We start from the raw sequence: 15,110 nt of genomic DNA, 5'->3' as shown, positions 1-15,110 counted from the left end.
GTGGCTCAAGGCTGCGCTGACGCTGTGGAATTGTCTCTGCAGGACAAGGAAAGGTGGCACAGCCTCGGCGTCAGGGCGGAGGGCTGTGCACTGGGCTTGGAGCAGTTGGGGTGTCAGAAAAGCTGGGTGGAGGCAGAAGGCCTGCAGACTGCGCGGTCACAGACCCACTAGGAACTTTGGTTCATGCTCCTGAAGGGCCGGTAGGTAACCCCTGCCTTGCTTCCCGCTCAGGGGACCTTGTGAGGATTTCCAGATGCAATGAGCGAAAAGCTGCTTTGCTGCTGGAAAGGCGCTGGTGTTTCCTGCTGCTCACTCTGCTACTGAACTCCTTGTCCTTCTAGGTGAAGCTCAGGCATCACCTCTTCCCAAAAGTATTTTGTATCAGTTAGGGACTGTGTTTGACCGTAGCAGACCCTCTCCCCCAAGTGTGGACTAAACAAACTAGGGGTTTAGCTTGTAACCAACAGGAGGTTCATGGCTGGTGCTGGAGCTCCACGATGTTCTCAATGTCCCTGGTTCCTCTTCTCTCCACCATCCTTAGTGTGTGCCTTTCATCTCCACAGTCCCTTCCTGGCCTTAAGACCAAAAATAAGACTAGCCAGACAATCAGCTCTAACGCGTCTGTTGGAGCAAAAATTAATATAAGACCCGGTCTTATTTTACTATAACGTAAGACCAGGTATAATATAATATAATATAATATAATATAATATAATATAATATAATATAATATAATATAATATAATATAATATAATATAATATAATATATAATACCGGGTCTTATATTAATTTTTGCTCCAAAAGACGCATTAGAGGTGATGGTCCTCCTAGGTCTTATTTTCAGGGAAACGGTAGCTGCTATAGCTCCAGCCATCACATCTGTGTCCTTGGTGGCACAAAGAGGGAAGCGGAAGTGCAAAAGTGCCAATCCCTTTGCGTCTGTGCCTCCCTCTGAAGGCACTTTCCTACAAATAGCACTCAATGCCTTTCACGTGTCATGGGCAAGAATTTAGTCACATGGTCACCTCTGTCTTCAAGGGAGATTGATAAATGCCATCTCTTCACTGGGCACACTGATGCCCCTGACAGAGTCAGGGTTGTGTTAGGAAGGAAGGAGAGGAGGATGGATATTGGGTGGGCAACCAGCAGTGTCAAGCCTACTCTCTCCAAGCCTAGGGCCCCCTGGGTCCCACGGGCCCGCTGGCCTAGCCTCTGTCACAGCTGCTGGGAGGATGGGTTCTTGCCCATCGGAGTGGGGCTCCCTGGGCCAGGAGCCAGGTCTGATTCCCCCGGAGTCCCCAGCTCTGAGGGCAAAGCTGGCCCCAAAGGAGCAGCAGGTGGTGAGGGAATGAGTGAGTGATGACGCTGCCTATTTCCTAGTGTCTTCCCAGTACGATAGACAGCTGGACACTGCAGTGCTTATCAGTGTGGATGCAAAGCCAGGCTGTCTGGGTTTGAATCCCAGCCCCTGCCATTTATCAGCTGGGTGGCTCCCATGTTCCCAGGGCTCTGGTCTGCTGGAGGAGCATGGGGAGGGAGAGAGCTCCAGTATAGGGAGGAGCTAGAGCTTCTCCCAGGGTGACCTGGGATAGGAGCTTAGGGGAAAACCTCGGTGGCGGCTCCCATGGGGAAGCCATTCCCTGAACCCTCTCTGTCTTGGGCTGCAGCTGCCAGCGAGACCCCTGCCGTGCCCAGTGCCTGCCCCGCTCCCATCCTGCCAGCTGCTCTCATCCTGACAGCCCACATGGCCACCTAGGGCAACCACTCATCAAGTCCCACATCCCGGGAAACCCCTCAGTCTGGGAGACCTAGGCTGGTTGGTCCTCTCCTACGCACTTCCTTCTGCTGGCTTCCCTCGTAGCTCTGGGAAGCGGCACACAATTTACCTGAAGAAGAAAAGCCAGCAGGAGAACGTTAGAGAGGAAAGCCCAATGCTTGGAAAGGACTTCCTGGCCCAGCCCCTGGGGGGCCCTGACCCCAGGGGAGACCACTCTATCCTCCCCTAGGATTTATGTTTTTTAAACCAGTTTTATTGAGATATATTTGATATATAATAAAATGCACACATCTAAAGCGCATGATTTGATAAGTTGATAGATGGATACATCTATTAAAAGCATCACCACAATGTAGTACGTATCTAGATCCTAGATAATGAACACATCCATCACCCCCAAATTTTCCTCTGGCCCTTTCGGGATCCCTCCCTCCTGCCCTGTCCCTTCACCCCAGTCCCAGGCAACCGCTGATGTTTTCTGTCACTATAGATTAGTTTGCAGGTTCTAGACTTTTATATAAATGAAAACATACAATATGTTCCCCTTTTCCTCCTTTTTAAAATAAACTTTTAGTTTTAGAATAGTTTTAGATTTACAGAAAAGTTGCAAAGATAGTACAAAGTTCCCATACACCCCACACCTAGTTTCCCCTATTATTGTCTTACATTAGTGTGGTAAATTTGTCACAATTAATAAACCAATATTGATACACGGTTATTAACTAAAGTCCATACTTTATGTAGATTTCCTTAGTTTTTACCCAATATCCTTTTCTGTGCCAGGATCCAGGATCCCACATTACATTGAGTCAGCATGTCTCCTTAGGCCACTGTTGGCTGTGACCGTTTCTCAGACTTTCCTTGTTTTGGGTGACCTTGACAGTTTTGAGGAGTATGGCTCAAGTGTATTGTCAGCTGCCTCCTATGGGAGTTTGTCTGATATTTTTCTCATGATGAGTCAGGGGTTATGGGGTTGGAGGAGGAAGACCACAGAGGTAGGTGCCCTTCTCATCACATCATATCAAAGGCACATGCAAGCAACACAACTCATCAGTGTTGATGTTGACCTTGATCACCTGGCAGACGTAGTGTTTGTCAAGAATCTCCACTGTAAAGTTACTTTATTCCTCTTTGGAAAGAAGTCACTCTGTGTAGCCCGCACTTAAGGAGTGGAGTGTTATGCTCCACCTCCATAAGGGCGGAGTGGCCGCATAAATTATTTGGAATTTTGCAGCACAGGAGATTTGTCTTTCTCATTCATTAGTTTGTTATTTCACTCATTCCCGGTTAGGACAAACCTGAGTTAACACACTGGATCTTTAATTTATTCAGCATTTGAACTTGGGCAAATTATTCAGCTTCTCTGAGCCTCAGTTGCCTCATCTGCAAAATGGGGGATGCAGCTCCTACCTTAACTTTTGTTCTTAGGGATAATATATGCAACTACTGCCAAATAGCAGACCCTCAGTTCTAAGTGGCTGTTCTGGTTATGTCAGTGTAGCCCACTACAATCCTGGAGGGCTTCCTGGGAGAGTGTTTAGGTCCTGGAAGATGGAGAGGGCTTGGAGAGTGAGGCATTTGTGTATATGGGAATGGATAATTGTATTGGGGCAAAATGACTAGAAAGGTTCATTGGGTTTCCTGGAGGGGCTGAAGAGCAGGGGTCCTGGAGACAGTGGGGACCATGGGGGTGTCTGAACACTTAACGGACCTGGGCAGGAGCCCCAGGTTTGCATGCAGAGGCTGGAGGTGTGTGGTGGGGATTGGATGCGAAAAGTGAGGGAGAGGGTGGATGTTTCCAAAACCTCCAACTGGAGTGGTCAGGAGGGGGCGTGTGCCCTTCTCGAGAGGGACAAGTTGGAGACTAAATTGCGTCTCCACCTAATTCATGTGTTGAGGTCCCGACCCCCACCATGACTGTGTCTGGAGGTAGAGACTTTAAAGAGGTAGTTAAGGTTAAACGAGGTCATAAGAGTGGGGCCTGATCCACCAGGACTGGGGTCCTTATAAGAAGCGGGAGAGATGCCAGGGCTGTGTGTGCACAGAGGAAAGGCCAAGTGGGGACACAGTGAGAAGGCGGCATCTGCAAGCCAAGGGCAGAGGCCTCGGCAGGAACCAGCCCTGCCCACACCTTGACTTTGGACGTCCAGCCTCCAGAACTGTGAGAAAATAGGTGCCTGTTGTGTAAGGTGCCAGTCAGTGGTACTTGTTAGTGGCAGCTCAAGCTGACTAATGCAGGATTCGAAGGAGGCAAAGTGTCCCCATGAAGAGCAGGCCCTCAGCCCCATCCCCGGGAGTCTGAGCAGGACATGGCCATTAGTTCTGGTGACTGGCTGGTCCTGGGAGGCCCCAGTGAGACCACCAGGAGGGGACAGGAGGGTCTAAGGCCGGACTACATTAAAGGGACCACTGAGGTGGCTGGGGTGGGGGGAGTGCAGGTGGGAACTGGAGAGTCAGGTGTGGCTGGGGTCTGTTCTAGCCCATCCTCGTGATCCTCGTGATCTCGGGTAAGTCCTTCCCTCCTCAGGCCTCAGTTTCCAACCATAGAACAGGGGGTGGACCAGAGGGTCACAGAGGCTCTTTGAGCTCTTATTGGGGTGGCAGAATCCAGCCTGCAGCTTGGCTCCTTGACTCAGAGGAAGCTTCTGAGAAGAGAATGCAAGAAAGTGAGAGGTTGTCCTTGGACCTTTGATGTGACACTTCCAGCAAGGGGGTGGGGGTGGTGGGGTTGTGCATGTGCTTCTGGAAGCCTGACCTGTGACAACCCTACTGGGCTCGGGAGTGCCTCTCATCCTTCCTGGGGCATATTGGGCCCAGACCCTAAGGTGACCCCTGTGATTTCTTCCTCTTGTTGTTCATGCTTTAGTGTAATTCTTTCCCCTTGAGTGTGGGTGAAAACTGTGACTTGCTTCTAACCAAAGAAAATATGGCAAAGGAATGGAATGTCATTCCCATAATTATGCTATGTTATAGAAGACTGACTTAGCAGACTGCAGAGAGATCCTCATTGCTGGTTTGACAGAGTGAATAGTTACTATGTTGGAGAAGGCCACTCAGCAGGCAGCTGCAGGAGGTCTCTAGGCCCTGAGGCAGCTCCAGCAGGTAGCCAGCAAGAGCCCTGGATCACATAGTCACAAAGAAATGGAATGGATTCTGCAGCCCCCTGAATAAGCTTGGGAGTGGGTTCTTCCCCAGCCAAACCTCCACATGAGAACACAGCCTGGCCACAGCTTGGCCGTGAGACTGAGCAGGTGACTCAGCCAGCAGTGCCCAGATTCCTGTTCCACAGAAAGTGTCAGGTAGTAAAGGTGTGTGTTGTTTGAAGTCGCTAAATCTATGGCTATGTTTTACGCAGCAATAGGAAACTAATTCGGGAAGCATCAGGGAAAGAACTGATCCCCGAAGCAACTGTCCTTCACCTCTGGCAGCATTTATGTTCCTTGAGGGTCAAATTCCTCACCTTTAAGTAGGGGGAGATTGGAGCCACCCTGGGATAGCTAAATCTGAGGGCCACTCAGCATGGCAGCTGGTACATATGGTAGTAGGTGCCACAACATAAGTCATTTCCTTTGTGAAATGTTGAATATAATCACCTCCAAGTGCCATGTGGTTTTGGGAAACCAGCCTGTACATTTGACTTGAGTGCTGTAAGACTTGCTTCCGTTATTAGGGATGTTATAGTTTACAAGGAAGTTTCTCACTGGGCAGAGGAGCTGGAATTAACCATGAACTAATAGTAACCAGGTATCCAGGGCAGTTAGTAGAAGTAGCTGTGTCTCTTCTTGGATTGCTCTGGGCTGCCGGGTCCTGGCTCCAGGTTCCAATGGGCCCATCGGGGATGTGTGGCCTCTGCTCTGTGCTGGTGGAATGTGGAGAGAGGAGAGCCGGAGTTGGCGCTGTTCCCTGCTCGCTGGCTTGGCAGGTTGGATGGATGGTTCTCAGTGACGGGGACGCGGTCAGCAGGGGCTGTGGAGGAAGAGTCTGACTCCCTGATCGGCTTTGAGGGGCTCCCAGGACAGAGATTTGGGCTGGGGGGTGGCCTGGGACCCACCTGGAGGCTGGGAGTCTGCAACGTGTGGCTGCCCACTGAGGGATGGGCACTGGAGAGGCCTCTGGGAGCCTTATTTGCCAATCTCCAATCCACAGGCAGAACAGAGGCCAAGCTGCTGGGGTCCGGCAGTGCAGTGCAATGGTTACGAGCTCAGAGCCTGGAGCTTCTCACCAGTTGGGTGACCTCAGGAAGTCACTTAGCCTCCTCTGTAAATGGGGACCCTACCAGACCACTTTCTAGGATCGAGGTGAAGGTAAAATGGTCCAGCCCCGGTAAAGCACTTGACACAGTGTCTGGTCCATCGTAAGTACCAGTGAGTCTTGGCCACTAATACCGGTAGGTCAGCCCTGGGAAGTCAGGCACACTTGTCTCTTGTCCAGTGCAAGCACCCAGTGTCACACAGGAGGTGCTCAATAGAGATTTGTGACATTAGTGGAAAGGGAGCCACAGGGCCTGCATCCCCTTGTTTGTCTCTTCATCAAAGTTACATCCTGCAGAGGATGCGGGAGTCCCTGAGTTAGATGAAGCGGCCTCCACTATCTCAGCTGGCCCAGTAATCTCTTCATTCTTGAGAGGCAGGGTGCAGGGCAGTAGGGCGGGGCGCCTCCTGGCCCCCAGGGATCCTGCCATGGATCTCTGCTGACTTCTCACCCTTGGGGTTCGTGTGGGGGGAGCTCTGGCCCCACTTGACCCCATGCTCTGACTCACACTGGCTTCTGAGCCCACCCAGAATGACTTTCCCAGCCACTGGGTCCTGTGCCCAGGCAGGGCCTGCCCCCACTGTTTACTCTTGGCAAGTGGGACCTTCCGATTTCTAAGAAAATGGCTTTAATTGGTAATTATCTCATGTCTTTATATAGCGTCTTTCATCAAGGGGCCTGCAGCACCCAGCTTGTTAAAATGAATCCTTAGAAGGTGCCGGGACTTCAAACATGTCTCTGGTTCATTGGGGCGCCTTGCAGGCTCCCCACAGTGTGAGCACCCCAAGGTCAGCGCAGGGCGTCTGCTGTGCCTCTGTGCCCCAGGGTCAGGTGGGGGCAGGAACATGACCTTGGGAGGCTTCACTGAAGTCTATAGTGTGCCCAGATCTGCACAGGGTGCTGAGGTGGGACAGCGAAGGGAGAAGGCCCTTCTCTCATCTTTATCTTTGAAGAGTTTAGTCCTTGCTCCTCCCCCAGGGCTGGGGACCCCTCCACAACCTTCATTCACTCACCACTCATCTGATGATTTCATTGAGAAATTCCTAGGTGTTGGGTTCAGCATTTCCTCCCAATGTTGCTTGTGGAAGCAACGGGGAACTCACTACCTGAATTCCTTCCTAGGTGGAATGGAAATCTGACTTTTCCCTCTGCCCCAAGCCACCTGATTCCTGTAACTGTTCCTCCAACAAGGCTTGGCTAGGTGGCCTTTCAGTTCCTGTATTGGTCAGGGAGAGAGAGAGATTGAGAGAGAGAGAGAGAGAGAGAGAGAGAGAGAGAGAGAGAGAGAGAGAGAGAAATTGATTTTAACAAATTGGCTCATGTGTTTGTGGAGGTGCAAGTTCAAAATCTGCAGGGTAGGCCAGCAGCTGGAGACCCAGAGAAGAGTTGCGGTCCAATTCCAAAACCCATGTGCTGGAGGAATTCCTTTCTTGCTCAGTCTTTGTTCTATTAAGGCCTTCAATTGATTGGATGAGGCCCACACACATTATGGACGGCAAAGTGCTTTATTCAAAGTCCACTGATTTAAATGTTAATCTCATCCAAAACACATTCACAGAAACATCCAGAATATTTCACCAGTATCTGGGCACCGTGGACTAACCAAGTCAACACATAAAATTTATTGTAGTCTCCCAAAAGGCAGGTGGTGAGAAGTGGACATGCAGGCCAGAACCACCCCCTACCCCCGTCCCCCACCCCCTGGCACCAGGGTCCAGAACTATGGATGGCAGAACAGTGTGGAGGAAGGAAACACGAAACCCCGTGCAGTTCATCATTAGTAGAGAAGTGTCCTCCATGGGGGAAGGGCCCTGCTCCTGTCCTCTCTCTTCCTGTTCCCTTTTCCCCCCTGCAGTCCACTTAAGTCCCTCTGTCTGATGCATCCTGGGCCTCCCTCCCAATCTTAGACAATCCTCCCCTCTGCTCTAGAGAAAGAAATCCCCTGTCCCTTTGGCTCTAGACCTTTGATGGCTTAGGGGTCTCAGCTCCCCATTCATCTAACAATAGTCAGTATTTCCCCCACCCCCAGCCACCTAAAATAGACGATATAAATAAATCAGGGCATTTATTATATGAATGTAACTTCAGTGCAAATCCCAAAGTCCTTCCTTTTAATAGGTTGTTGCTCTTAAATTTCTCTGATAGAGAAATCCCTCCCCAGCTCCGCCACCCTCACCCCATTCTGGGATGAAGATAGGTACCCAGGCCCGGGTCAAGACCTTCCCAGAGAAAGAGCTGTGGGACCACCCTCATAAAGAAAAGAGCTATAAACATCTCACCAGAGTGAGTACTGTTTTTATGATTTCTTTCTCAGAGTAACACAGACCAATTTCAAATCAAGGTGAATATACTTCCCTTGGCGGTATGGCCTTGGCTTGCTCCCTTCAGAGCAGTAGATCAGCTGGTGGGAGCCTGGCTTGATCACAACAGAACATGCTCTATCAGTAAAAGGCTCTTTTCTCTGCAGGGATGGACCTAGCTCAAATTATTTGATTTTTATTCCAAGTCTGGACCTAATGAAATGTGGAGGAGGTTTCATCTGACACATACAAAAGTAGAGCCATGAGTAATATTTTGTCACTTGCTATTTTTACTTGTGTGAATGTCTTTATATCATAATATTCCCCTGAAATATGATTTTTAACTGCCATATAGTATTTCATTGTGTGAATTTGATATAATTTCACTTATCCTTGTTATAGAACATTTACTACCCAGTTGTTCGTCTTCGGTGTGGTTTGTGTAGAGGAGCAAAATTTGCTACCCCAAAAGGTGTCTCTTTAGCATGAGGAATAATGTAGGCTGATTATTTTAAAAAAACAGAAGACTCAAAAAGTTTTTCTTGTGACCTCCCCCTTAACTGCCCAACAGAATTTAGACAAAGGGCCTGTTCCTGGAACAGATATCACCAGAGATATCGACAAAGATAGGTATGGTGGAGAGACTGGGCAGGCCCTAGAGATCAGCCTACTCCGCGTGCCATTGTCTCTGCATGGCCCAGCAAACATTTGTTTACCAAACATTTGCTTTTTTAATATCCAGGTAAATTGCCTTCTTCCTCTTTGAAGCCCCAAATCACACCCCGCTTACTCCTTAGCTCAAGATGGCATACAATCCTCAACTGCCGGGTTTGTCCTTGGGTCCCTCTACCTCCACATACTTGTGGAACCCCCGTGCATATGAAATTAAAGTGGGTTTTCTCCTGTTAACCCGTTACATGTCAATTTAATTCTTAGACCAGCCAGAAGAACGTAGAAGGTATGGAAGAAAAAGGGGTTCTATGGAGTGACCTCGTAGAGTGATCTGATCATAAATTCCTAAGTGGGCAGGTCACGGGGGTGGTCACACCCCAGGCATATACCTTGTTTAGTAAAAGGCTTAGCTTTGCCAAAGCAAGCCCTGTCCATTGTTTCTGTGCATCCAGGTAAACACACCTTTGAAATGCCTCTTTTCAGACTCCTCCTTCTAAAGCATGACCACCCTCAGGAGAGCACAGAATCTTGGTAACTTTCCTTGGTTTCTCCCCTTTTCATGTCATCTTCTCTAGTTCCCTCCTTAATTTCAAATGCATAGCAGAAACTGCAAAACTGACATTCGCTGCAGCATTTGAGATTTCCCCAGCATATGTTATCAGCTTGCCTCAAATAAACTCTTATGAAAATTCTCTACAGGTTTGGATGTTTCTTATGTTGACAACGGGTAGAGGGAAATTTCTTCTTCTTGACATTTGCTATTAATAAAGAAGGCACAAGAAACATCACATCTCAAAGAAAAGATGGAGAAATTTGGCTACATTAAAATGGAGAACATCGACTCATCAGAAAATAGACTAAAGAAAGTAAATAGATAAGCTACAAACTGGGAGACGATGCCAGCAAAGGCTTGATATCAAGAATAAATAAGAAATTCTTGTAAGTCAATAAGAAAAAAATCTAATAGAAAAATAGTCAAAAGACCAGAACAGGCATTTCATACAAGAAGAAATAAGACCAATAAACTTAAGAAGACATGTTCAACCGCTCGAAGTAATCAGTCAAGATCTCTGTGTGTGTATTAGTTTCTAGGGGCTGCTGTAATAAAGCACCTTAACTGAGGACCATCAACAACAGAAATTCATTGTCTTACGGTTCCGTGCTGGAGGCTGGAAGTCCAAGAGCAAGGTGTGGGCAGGGTTGGTTCCTTCCGAGGGCTGTGAAGAAGAATCTACTCCGACCTCTCTCCTGGCTCCTGGTAACCTCGGGTGTCCCCAGTTTTATAGATGGCATCTCCGTGTCTCACATTGTCTTCCCTTTATGCATGTCTCTGTGCCAAATTTCCCAACTTTAGAAGGATACCAGTCCTGTCAGATTACAGGCTACTCTAATGGCCTCATTGTAATTTGATTTTTACCTCTGTGAAGAACTCATCTACACATCAGGTCACAATCGCAGGTCCTGGGGGTTAGAACTCCAATATACTTCTTTTTGGGCGGAGGGGGCGGGGGAGCACAGTTCTGCCCATACACCTTAAGACACCAGTTAGAACCCTTGCATTGGCAAGAACTTACGAGTCTGACAACAGGTGTTGGAGAGGATGGGCTCAACAGGGTCTCGTACACAGCTGGTGAGAGTGAAAATTGACACAGTCACTTTGAAAAACATTTTGACGCTGTCTAGCAAGGTTGATTATGTGCATTTCTATTTTTAGCTATATTCCCAAGAGAAGCTCTTGCCCACATGTACCAGGAGACAATTACCAGAATGTCCAAGGCAGCACTGTTCATGACAGCAAAAGGATACCCATCAGTAGAAAACCGGACACATTAATGTGCTATCATCACATGACGGAGAACAAACCACATAGAGCTTCATGCAACAACATACATGAATTTTGCTGTAATGATCAGCTATTGTCACAATAACACTGCATGAGAAATCACCCCCAGTCTCTCTCCAATAGTGAAAGCAACAATCATTCATTCTCACAAATCTTTAGCCTGGCTGGGACTCGGTTGATCTTGGCTGATCTAGACTGAGCTTGGCTGGTGGCTCTGCCTGAGCTGAAGGTCTGTGGATTGGCCAGCACTGCTCTGCTCAAAGGTCTCACGTCAGTATTTAAATTTTCAGACTTTACAACACAACATGGCCAAGCTCAAAGTCTTGGGACCGGGAAATCGTCAGCCCCTGATAAGGCCGTCTGGACGGTGTGAAAGATTGGAGCCAGTCATTCAATTTCCCCTACTTAGTAACGTAATGCTGAGTTAAAAAAGCAAGTCCCAGAAGATTTTTGCTGCCCCTTTATATTAAAATTTAAAAATAAGCAAAGTTAAACAACATATAATTTAAGAATACATGAATATGCAATAAAATGAAAATAAGCAAGAGGATAATAGACACAACATTCCGTGTGGTTGTTCCTTGGCTTGCAGAACAGAAGTTCAGGTGGACAGAATGCAAGTTACTGGTGGTGTTCTAATTATTGGCTTGGATGGTGGGTTCATCGTATTCATGATATCAATCAATCCATCGATTAAACGGAGAAAAGGAAAAGGCCAAGCACAGGCAATGATGAGGGTGTCCCATTAACTAAAGGTCATGATTAGTCTATTTCTGTAAACGTGAGCTCCAAAAAGCTCTGCTGGGCCATCTGCTGACCGAAGGCCCAGCTAGACCCGGGCAATGTCGTTCTGGGTCCTTACCATCTCCCACGTTCCTGAAATATCTCCTTCAGTGTATGTGTTTTTCTCCCAAAGTAGGCTCAGAATTGTACTCAGAACTCTAGGCTAGCACCCACTCAGAAGAGAAAAGCGGAGAAAGGGAAGTCCTTCTCCTATTTCCCAGAGAACCTCATCCTTCTGGGATTACAGTCCCATGGCAGAGGACACCTGGGTGTCTGGTCCTATGGCCCCAGGACATGTATCATATTTGGTTGAGGGAAGGAGTTGAGAATCTGTCTAGGAAAAGGGTTGCCATGTACAGCTATTCAGGTTGCACACTGCTCAACAGCCAAGGCAACTGTTTCCACTGGAAGCCAGGTTCTAGGTCATTGCAGTACGTCTGAGCAGCACCCCCTGGAGCTGTGCGTGGTGGCCCTGCTTCAGTGACCAGCTCCAGGGGTGTGGGATTAAAGACTGAAACACAAGGTCACTGTGGGTCATGTCCAAGGAGGCCTGCTCTCTGCAAGACAGACAGCATTCAGAATCACTGGACCCCTGGGATTCTAGCTGTGGGGACAGAGCCAGGAGGGCAGTTTCAGCCTCTCACCCTCACGTGGAAAGGTGCTCACTCGGGTAGTAAATGGCCGTCAACTGTGATTGGATGGCCGTCAGCTGTGGCTAGTTGGCCGTCAGCGGTAACCAGTGAGCCATTGGCCACTGATATAACTGCTGTGGCTAAGCTAGCAAGCGCGGTGGAGCATGGATTGTGGATTGCAGAGAAGCGGACGGCAGGTTGCGAATCAAGTGGCTCCTGCTTCCTTTGTCTCCAACCCAGCCACCAGCGAGACTATAGTGGTATGACTCCCCTATCTATGGCTCCGTGGGTGTTCCTTTTTGGCCTCACCATATCCTGCGTTCTTATGTGGGGAGCGGGACTTGAGACCCCGCATGACACCCTGCATGACACTAGCTCAAGAGGGACTGGCCAGATAGTGGCATGGAGCCAGACAGGGGACGCCAGGGGAACCTAGGGCTCAAGCAAAGACAGGAGACAGGCGAGAGGTAAAGGGCTCATAGTCTGGCAGAAACAAGGTCCTGTCAACCCCTCAGCTCCTCCCATGCCATTCCTCCCCCTGGGGGGAGTTTTGCACAAACAGAACACTTCACATCCCTTGAAAGTGGCAGGGAGAGACAGGGAGAGAATAAGGTTTAAAGAACCTGGATCCTTGCTGGACTGGGGGTCCCACTGAGGGGATCCAGGAGGTTCCAATTCCCTAAGGCTTCACCCCAGCCAGGCTCAGTATTGGAGGTAGGGTGGGTAGGGGCAGGCCTTTCAGAGACTGCCCTGGCGCTGAGGGCTCCAGACTGTGTGAACTGACGTGTGAGAAAATGAGGGGGGCGGCAGGGTTTCCTCTGTGGAGCCCATGGTCTGGAGGGCCTAGTAGTGACTCCTGCACCCCAGAACAGCACCTCGGGTCCAGGCGGGCCAAGGGTCCAGCCTTCGGTGCTCACTCAGGGGAGCAGACAGACCCCTGAGTGAGGCCAGGTCGGCTGCCCTTCCCTACACCAAGGCCGTACAAGGCCAGAGGTAGCCCGGCTCCCCCACCATTCCCTCAGCGCCCCCCAAGAATAGGGAGATGGAGGTCGACTCAACAGTCCATATTTCTTTTTTAAATTTAGTTTGTCAAACTTAAGCATATACCTCAGTTAGAGTCTATAGTAAGAGTTGTGTCATTACAGTTACACAAGGCTTGTCCCTCCTTCTGCCCCCGCTCCCCTGCCTCAGAGACTATTCTTAATTCTAGCTGATTCTTTCAGTAGTCCATCCATAGCACTAAGTAACATGCCTGCATTGCTACTAGTCAGCTTCTCAGTGTCGACATTATCTATGGACTGCCCACTAGAGGAGGTGAGCATTTCACACCACACACACACACACACACACACACACACACACACACACACACGATCCACATTTCCCAACCCACCAACCTCCCTAATATACCCACACTCCATTCAATCTAAGACGCTGCCACTTCCTTGGTCTTACCAGAGGTATTCCAGAGGTATCAGTGAACAGTTCTCACACAAGTGAGTAAGTCCAGAGCTAATCTGAGTCTATAATCTGCTGATGACAGGGTGCTATGAACAGGAAGTGTTCCCTGGGAATTCACCTTCTGGAAGTGCAACGACCTCAAGGCCGGCACATATGCTGGGCCCAAGGAAGGTTGGGCCATGAGGTCTTAAAATTGGGGGAGACCTTGTCACTGACGGCCATCTCCTTTGTCAATGACTTCAGCTTCAGGGGTACAGTGCAGTGATCAGGCATCTACATCATCCTTGAGGTGATCTCCCTAAAGAGACAAGTGTCCATCGGATACCCTACAAAAGCTTTACAACATTATTGATTACATTCCCCAGATTAATTTTCAAACCCCGTGGCCATCTTGTGGTTACTGATTGTTTTCTAATCCCCTCACCTTCCCCTTTACCCCCACTCCCCCTGCCCATCTAGCAACTCTCGTTTTTCCTCTATGTCTCTGAAACTGTTTCTGATTAGTTCATTCACTTATTCTTTTCTTTAGATTCCGCTTATAAGTGAGATCATATGGTACTTATCTTTCTCTGTCTGACTTATTTCACTTAACATAATGTTTTCTAGGTCCATCCATGTTGTTGCAAATGGTAAGATTTCTTTCTTCTTTATGGCTGCATAATACTCTATTGTATAAATGTACCACAGTTTCTTAATCCAGTCATCTACCGATGGGCATTTCTGTTGTTTCCGTGTCTTGGCTATTGCATATAGTGCTGCAATAAACATAGGGTGCATATATTTTTTTGAATTAGAGTTTTGAATTTCTCCGGATAGATACCGAGGAGTGCTGGCTCATGAGGTAGTTCCATTTTCAGATTTTTGAGATACCTCCATACTGTTTTCCATAGTGGCTGCACCAATCTGCAATCCCACCAACAGTGCACAAGTGTTCCCTTTTCTCCACATCCGCGCCAGCACTTGTTGTTTGTTGATTTATTGATGATAGCCATTTTGACTGGGGTGAGGTGGTATCTCATTGTGGTTTTTATTTGCATTTCTCTGATGGTTAGTGAGGTTGAGCATTTCTTCATATGTCTGTTTGCCGTCTGTATGTCCTTTTAAGAAAAATGTCTCTTCATGTCCTCTACCCATTTTTTAATTGGGTTGTTTGTTTTTTTGGAGTTGAGTTGAGTGAGTTTTTTATAAATTTGTGGTATTAACCCCTTATTGGATATATCGTTGGCAAATATCTTTTCCCATTCAGTAGGATCCTTTTTTGTTTTATTGGTGGTTTCCTTTGCTGTGAAAAAACTTTTTAGTTTGATGTAATCCCACATGTTTATTTTTTCTCTTACTTCCCTTGCGCGAGGGGATATTATCAGTAAAACTCTTACTCCGGGTAACGTCT

Source organism: Rhinolophus ferrumequinum, chromosome 7, assembly GCF_004115265.2.
Source record: "Rhinolophus ferrumequinum isolate MPI-CBG mRhiFer1 chromosome 7, mRhiFer1_v1.p, whole genome shotgun sequence".
In the NCBI taxonomy this organism is placed as follows: domain Eukaryota; kingdom Metazoa; phylum Chordata; class Mammalia; order Chiroptera; family Rhinolophidae; genus Rhinolophus; species Rhinolophus ferrumequinum.
The sequence above is the reverse complement of the archived record's forward strand: the minus strand, read 5'-3'. Positions refer to the sequence as shown.